Source organism: Cryptomeria japonica, chromosome 10, assembly GCF_030272615.1.
Source record: "Cryptomeria japonica chromosome 10, Sugi_1.0, whole genome shotgun sequence".
NCBI classification, from domain to species: Eukaryota; Viridiplantae; Streptophyta; class Pinopsida; order Cupressales; family Cupressaceae; genus Cryptomeria; species Cryptomeria japonica.
Window position 1 is genome coordinate 724902325 of NC_081414.1, and position 9027 is coordinate 724911351.

Genomic DNA, 9027 nt, shown 5'->3' on the forward strand with positions numbered 1-9027 from the left:
TTGAACTCTCACTATTGTTACTTCTTTGCTACACAAACTTTGATCTGTATCATTGGGAGAATTCAAGAGCCGATTCTCTGGCTACCTTAAGCTACTTGCCTTTTTGCCTATTTCTATTAGGATCCATCTGAAGTTGTCAAAGCTATCAGGAGTTGTCCAGATTTGTCGAGGGTTCACTGATTTCTGAGAATTCCATGACAATCTGCTTGACTATCTATCTCCATCATGAGCTATCATGATCTGTCGGGAGTTGTCAAGAGCTATCACAACATCATCCTGATCTTCATACTCATCATCATCATCATTAATGGGCATTCACTAATCCATCCCATGACTCATTCTCCAAGAAATCAACATCTCTACTAATGATGATCTTCTTTATGATATTATAATACAATCTATATGCCTTAAATTCAACACTATAACCTGTGAAAATGCATTTCTCACCATTGTCATCCAAATTTAGCCTCTTCTCCTTTGACACATGAGAATATGCCACACACCCAAGCACTCTAAGGTTCTTAACTATCCACTTGCACCTAGACAACTCCTCTTGCAGAATGTTGTCTCGAGCTAACTTGGTTGGACTTCTATTTATCAAATATATTGTTGTTGCTATAGCCTCTCCCCATTATTTATGTGGAAATCCTTTTGCCTTGAGCATGCTCCTTTCCATTTCAACAATGGTCCCATTGTTTCTCTCAACCACTCTATTTTTATATGGAGCATATGCGCTTGTTACCTCCTTCTTTATGCCATTTTTCTTGCAAAAATTCACAAAATCATTGTAGGTATATTCTTCTCCTTGATCTAACCTTAGGACCTTTATGCAATGTCCAGACTCCTTTTCAGCTTCGCCTTTAAGCAACAAAAAATTATTAAAAGCTTCATATTTATGCTTCAAAATATAAACCCATGTTCTATGACTGAAATCATCAGTAAAGGTCATAAAATATTGGCTGCTAGCAATATATATGGTTTGCATAGGGCTAACCAAATATGTATGCACCAGCTGCAATGGTGCTCTTGCCCTTCTAGAGTTGCCTTTTTGAAAGGGAAGCCTATGTTGCTTACCCAAAATGAAAGCCTTGCACTTTCTACTAGGCTCTTCAATACTTGGCAAACTAGCTACCATTCTTCTCTTAAACAATAAATTTAAACTAGCATAACCCAAGTGTCCATACTTGAGATGCCATAGCTTGGAAGGGTTTTTGAATCCTTCTCTTGAGGGCCTTTAACTTCTACAAATTTGTACATGCTTTCTTGGGAGGTGCAATGATGAACTAAGAAGAGATACATGTCTCTATTCTCAAAGGAAACATTCAGTTCTTTGTCATTTGAATTACTGCAACTATCTTCTTACTTCCATCTTTGTCAAAAATGGTACACTCGCCCTTCTCCATCAATAACTTATATCCATTTTGGATCAGTTGTCCAACACTCATGACATTATGTTTAACACCTGGAGAAAAATAAATATTCTCAAACTCCTTCTCACCTTGCTTGGTGTAGATCATAATAGATCCTTTGCCCATGACTAAAACTATTCTATTGTTCCCCATTTTGATCTCAAATTTGACATTTTTGTCAATAAATGAAAACAAACTCTCATTACCACCCATGTGGTTACTGCAAATGCTATCCAAATACCATACTTTAGGGCTGCCTTCTTTACCAATGTTGCACATGATGAAGCCTGTGGACTAATTATTTTCACCAACATTCATATTAGCCACATTAGCACTCTGTTTTGGTTGGTTACCTTATTTTTTTTCGAGTAATCTCTTGCTTAATGGCCAAACTTATGATAGTTAAATCATTCTATATTTCTCTTATCATACCTCTGATTTAAAGTGCTATTATTTTTGTCTTATTTGGAGTTATTTTTAGAGTCACTCACTCCCTCTTGGTTGTTTTCTCATCTGGGTTTATCTTTATTTCCACAACCTCAGCCTCTTGAGCTCCTACCACTTCTTCCTCTACCCTTATCTCTTGCATTGTCTTGAGTTTTGAAATATTTCTCTTGGGAAGAAGTAGTAGACCTATTTAGGTGCTACTCATGGGTTTTAAGAGGATCAACTCATCAACTATCAATACTGACAAATTCTTTGCCTCTTCAATGGCAATCACTATTGCATCAAAATTTGATGGAAAACTTTGAAGTATTTTCTCAACAGTCCTCTGCTCCTCCATGATTTCTCCATTTGACCTTTAGCAGGTTCAACAAACCCGAGACTCTTGTATGAAATTTTTAAATTGACTCACTGTCCTTCATTTGAAGAGTCTCAAAATCTCTTCTAAGCATTTGGAGCTCTACCAATCTGACTTTATTAGTCCCTTTGTAGCTAGTTTGGAGGATTTCCCACCCTTCGTTAGCATAGTTAGCTACTACTACTCTAGGAAATATGGCCTCTGTCAAGGCTGCCTCAATCAAAATCAATTCCTTAGCATCTTTTCTTATTTTTTCCCTCAACTGGTTCTTCTAATTGTTTGTGAGGGCAACATATTGAGCTAGATCAGTAGTATCCACAAACCTAGTTGCACAAAGTTCCCATAAATCATTGCAACCATGATGGTCTTCATCTTCATGGCCCAAATATCATAATTTTGTCCATTAAAGGATGAAGGCTTTTGCCAACTCTTTCCTTCATCTCCAGCCATGTATGCTACACACAAAACTCAAATACCCAAAAAATACAAAACCCCTTCTCACAAGGATTTAGGCTCTAAAGATCTGATAACAACTTAGAATTTCACACCTGTTGGAAATGCAAATCCAATAGACCAAAATAGGAGACATGAAAATTTTATTCTTTTCTTTCTATTAAACTAGCTATAAATAACAAAACACAAAATACAAACTGTAAACACTAACTATAGATTACTATCCTATAGGCAGATATCGAGAGTTGCTTCAACTACATAAAAAAACATAGAGCTTCTCTAAGATCACTACAAATCAAATTTGCTCACTTGAAGATACACTGTCATGAGTGATCACTTCTCAACTAACAAACCATACAGTCAAGAGATATCTTTCTCAATTAACAAAACACTCATACACATCCTACAACTGTTCACTTCTATGCACTCAATCTGGAGTTGCACTTCTCTTTGTTCTTCTTCTCCAATCTATTGATCTGCATTGGAATCTGCAACTAAACTGACTAGAGAATGTTCTCTCCTTTTGTCTCTTTTTTGTCCACTCAAAAATCCCCCCAAATTCAAAATTCAAATTCTCAACTACCTTCATTAATTCTTTCCAATTTGTAGTTCACATCAGGAGCAGTTGGGTGAAAATCCTGACCAAATCTTCTCCAGCATGTTTTGCTTCAGCTCTCTCCTAACAGGTAGGTGGGGAGAAATCCGTTGAGGGCTGACTGTGCTCAAGGACATTAAATGTTTTCAACACTAAAACATATGTTAATATTGAGTATAAAGAGGAATTCTAATTTTAGATTGTTAATTGTGTAGTTTCATATTTTTTTTTGAGGTAATTTTTCAAATTTATATTATTCAAAATTCATTGTAAGTCATTAATTGACTATAATTATCAATTTGAAGTTTAATAATCAATTTATAGAAAAAATGTTTTTTATATAAACCTTACAAATAAAGACATTACCTTGTATGAAACAATTTATATATTATACTTGTTTGGGACAAAATATCATTTCTAAAATTGTGCATTTTTGGTAGGCTACTATTCATGACAAGATCCTCACTACTAATAATCTTGTCAAGAGGGGGTTTTTACTAGGGAGAATTGGAACAAGGTGTAGGTGTCTTTGCATATTAGTTGGGTGTTCCTAGGTAGCAACATTAGAAGTCTTATTTAGTCTTGGATAGATAATTGTCATTTTAGACATTTGGTGCTTAGGGACCTCTGGTACCTAACTACTCCCTTCCTCACTTTGCGTGCCTAGAAGGAAAGAAATAATCATATTTTTAGGGAGGAATATAGAAAAGAGGTCTTCCAAACTATAAAGAGTGTAATTAGAGAAAGTATCAACTCAATAAATCATGAAACTGGAGTCTTGAATGCTTTCTTTCTAGAATTATTTATTATAAGGGCTGGGGGCTCACCTGTAGGATGGATAAAATCAAAATTAGTAAGAAAATTTTAATAAAGCATGTAAAATGGATGAAGATGAGGTTAGATTGGGTAAAATTCAATTTAAATGGGTGTAGCAAAAGAATTCTTGGGTTGGCAGTAGTAGCAAGAATTATGAGAGATTCAAAAGGGAAATTAATAGAAGGATATTCTCGAAGTATTGGGTCTAAGACAAATAATAAATATGAAGATATCACTCTATGGCGAGGCCTCAAAATAATTTTGGCTTATTTATTTTGTAAAGTTGTAATTGAAGGGGACTCTAAATCAATTATAAATATAATCATTCAAATTCAAGTCCACTATGGAAAATTAAGAACTACATGGAGGATACTTTATATATGGTTGGGCTACTTTCACATTTAGAGGCTATGCATACTTACTGAGAGGGAAATAAGGTTATTGATACTTTTTCTAACAAAGAACTTAAGTTCAATGAGTCCAAGTATTGGACCAATTAGGAGGATGTCCATGAAAACATGAAATGTATATTAAGTTATGAAAAAAATTAAACAGACTTGTTAATCATGGGAAGCAAGAATATGTTTGAACTAATGACTATTGTGATTCTTGTGAGGTCTTCCATTGGACATTATGAGATGAGGTATCGAAGGGTGGATGTTGTGGCATAGCTTGAACATGATACTATGAAATTCACTTATATTTGTATAAAAAATGATTACAAATGTTATATTTTTTTCCTTCCCTTGGATATTATGTCAGACAAGCTTTTCACTTGCACAAGGAAAGTGTATGAGTACACCTTGAGAAACACTCATCACAATAATTACCATTTATAGAGTGGTAAGGTTATAATAGTTTGTGAAATAGAATCTAATAATATGGTTACCCTCCCATGTGGTGACAGAGAAAAGTTTTTTTTGGCATCTTTTAGCCTTTATATCCACTATTCTGTAGAAAGATCTATTATTAGATTTACCTTCTTGATTCTTGTTCCCAGTAGTATTTCTAATTATTTTTGCAAAAGAAAATTTATTTCCATGAGAGGCCAAAGATTGCTTGTCAAGCCTTCTTTATTAACATCTCGTAACATGAACACTGAAGTGTAGGATATATTTGACAAGGGTATAATAGCCCCTTTTTTCAAAGTCACGAAAGGGGTTAGTGAAGATTTATCTTCATAGACTATTAAAAATTGGAAAAGTGGTTGAGTTGTGGTTAGAGGGATTAAAAGGGAAGTTTATAAGGAGTTAATTGTGTAACTCACTAGACTTAAATACCAAAGAGATAAGCTTCCTAGACTCATCTAGAAGCATGCTTATGAAGAATACATGGCACTTTTCCTCGAGGAAGGAGAGCATTTGAAGAGACACCAGAATGTGTTTAGTAGGGAAGATTCGTCATCACCATGGGGATCTATAAGATACTATATTATTAAATAGTTCACCATGTAAGGCAATTTTTCCATGGTTCATAGTTATTGGGTATGTGCACGATCATGGTGTGCCAAAATAGGCCCTTAAGTGGCAGTGAAATTTCAGAAAATCAGAGTTATGCAACTTGACATGAAAATTTGAATAAGTTGTGAACATTATTTTTAAAATATGTAAGAAGATAATATATAGAAAATTGAATGTAGTTTCTAAGCTACTAGTTATTTTTTGGAAAAAAAAAATCCTATTTGATGAAAATTTCAAATTTCAATGCAGTGGTACTAAAATTTCAGCAAAAAAATAAGACGTAGACGTATGTCTGACCACCCTAATCACAATCAAATCTTAATATTTTTTTATAATATTTATAATATAAGTATTAGACTCATGTCCGGATGTGACACCTATTTTTTTTTTTTTTAATAAATTAAATAATTATTTATGACTTTTTTACTATAGCTTTTCAGAAATTCAGAAACTCCTACGTCTGACCACCTTAACTTGGTCAAAACCTTATGAAATTTAATTTTTAAAATTTTTTCCCTATATTAGAAGAAACATAGGTTGTCACGCATGTTTTGGTTTCAAAAAATGTTATACCATTTGAAAGTTATGAGTGTTTTTCAATTAGTATATCAATCAGGACTATTGTCAGAATTCAATTAGAAAATAAATAATAATTATTTATTAAAGTCAAAATAAGACAAGCCTTCTATTGTTGGAAAGCTAGGAGCGTCCTTAACAAAACCTTTTCGTTTTATCAATTTGGGTTACAAAAAAAGTCGTCAACCACTAGTGTAAAGTCTGGAAAATCAAGGAATACTGAAAAACACATTTTTTTAGTTGACTTTCCAGGCTTGTCACTTACAAGCCAAATACCGAAGCACTACCGAGCCGAATTTTGAAATTTGAAATTTTGACTACAGAAATCAGATATCGGATTTTATTCGATATTCGATTTTAGTACAAAAATTTGTGGTCCCCAAAAAAATGAGAGAGAGAGAGAGAGAGAGAGAGAGAATATGACCCCTAATGACACAATTTGGTGTCATAAGGGGTCCTATGGTGTCGTTAGGGGTCATATTGTGTCTTAGGCATCATATGGGGTTCCATGAACCCTTATGACCTCTTAGGACACCATATGAGCCCTACTGACACCATATTGGGTCGCTTTGGGTCATATTGTGTCCTAAGGGGTCCTATGGTGTCCCAAGACACCATATGACCCATAACAACACCATAGGACCCCTTAAGACACCAAATCATGTCGTTAGGGGTCATATTGTGTCTTACGGGGTCGTAGGACACAATATAACCCCTAACGACATGATTTAGTGTCTTAAGGGGTCCTATGGTTGTCGTTAGGGGTCATATGGTGTCCATAGGGGTCATATGGTGTCCCATGAACCCTTATGACCTCTTAGGACACCATATGAACCCTAATGACACCATATTGGGTCGCTTTAGGTCCTATGGTGTCTTAAGGGGTCATACCCTATGGACACCATATGACCCCTAACGACACCATAGGACCCCTTAAGACACCAAATCATGTTTTTAGGGGTCATATTGTGTCTTACGAGGTCATAGGACACAATATGACCCCTAACGACATGATTTAGTGTCTTAAGGGGTCCTATGGTGTTGTTAGGGGTCATAGGGTGTCCATAGGGGTCATATGGCATCCCATGAACCCTTATGACCTCTTAGGACACCATAAGACCCCTAATGACACCATATTAGGTCGCTTTGGGTCATATTGTAGGGAAAAGAGGTCATATTGTGTCCTAAGGGGTCTTATGGTGTCCCAAGACACCATATGACCCATATGGATGCCGTATTACCCCTAACGACACCATAGGACCCCTTAAGACACCAAATCATGTTGTTAGGGGTCATATTCTATCTCACGGGGTTGTAGGACACAATATGACCCCTAACAACATGATTTGGTGTCTTAAGGGGTCCTATGGTGTTGTTAGGGGTCATAGGGTGTCCACAGGGGTTATATGGTGTCCCATGAACCCTTATGACCTCTTAGGACACCATATGACCCCTAATGACACCATATTGGGTCGCTTTGGGTCATATTGTGTCCCAAGGGGTCATATTCTTCCCTAAGGGGTCCTATGGTGTCTCAAGACACCATATGACCCCTAACGACACCACAGGACCCCTTAAGACACCGAATCATGTCGTTAGGGGTCATATTGTGTCTTACAGGGTTGTAGGACACAATATGACCCCTAACAACATGATTTGGTGTCTTAAGGGGTCCTATGGTGTCATTAGGGGTCATAGGGTGTCCATAGGGTTCGTATGGTGTCCAATGAACCCATATGACCTCTTAGGACACCATATGACCCCTAATGACACCATATTGGGTCGCTTTGGGTAATATTGTGTCCTAAGGGGTCATATTGTGTCCTAAAGGGTCCTATGGTGTCCCAAGACACCATATGACCCCTATGGGCACCCTATGACCCCTAACGACACCACAGGAACCCTTAAGACACCAAATCATGTCATTAGGGGTCATATTGTGTCTTACGGGGTTGTAGGACACAATATGACCCCTAATGACATGATTTGATGTCTTAAGGGGTCCTATGGCGTTGTTAGGGGTCATAAGGTGTCCATAGGGGTCATATGGTGTCCCGTGAACCTTTATGACCTCGTAGGACACCAGATGACCCCTAACGACCCCATATGACCCTATAGGACACAATATGATGTCCTAAGGGGTCCTATGGTGTCCCAAGACACCATATGATCCCTATGGACACCATATGACCCCTAACAACCACATATGACCCCTATAGGACACAATATGGTGTCCTAAGGGGTCGTATGGTGTCCCAAGACACCATATGACCCCTACACCATATGACCCCTATAGACACCATATGACCCCTAATGACCCCATATGACCCCTATAGGACATAATATGGTGTCCTAAGGGGTCCTATGGTGTCCCAAGACACCATATGACCCCTATGGACACCATATGACCCCTAACGACACCATAGGACCCCTTAAGACACCAAATCATGTCATTAGGGGTCATGTTGTGTCTTATGGGGTCGTAGGACACAATATGACCCCTAATGACATGATTTGGTGTCTTAAGGGGTCCTATGGTTGTAAGACACAATATGACCCCTAACGACATGATTTGGTGTCTTAAGGGGTCCTATGGTGTCGTTAGGGGTCATAGGATGTCCACAGTGGTCATATGGTGTCTTGGGACACCATAGGACCTGTAGGATTTTGTCAAGATCAAGGGCACAATGAAAAGCATAAAAGAGACAATAGAATGGCAAGAACAAACTGCATTCTCATCAATATGCAAATGATCAACTGGATTAACCAATACAATGAATAGAGGCCTGCTTATATAGGCAATGCCATATGGATGTATGAGCACACAAATATGACATGTGGCTTAATGAGAAACAAGGGTAGGTAAGAAATACTAAGGGTAGGTAGGAGAAATAATATAATATTCCACAAGAGGTG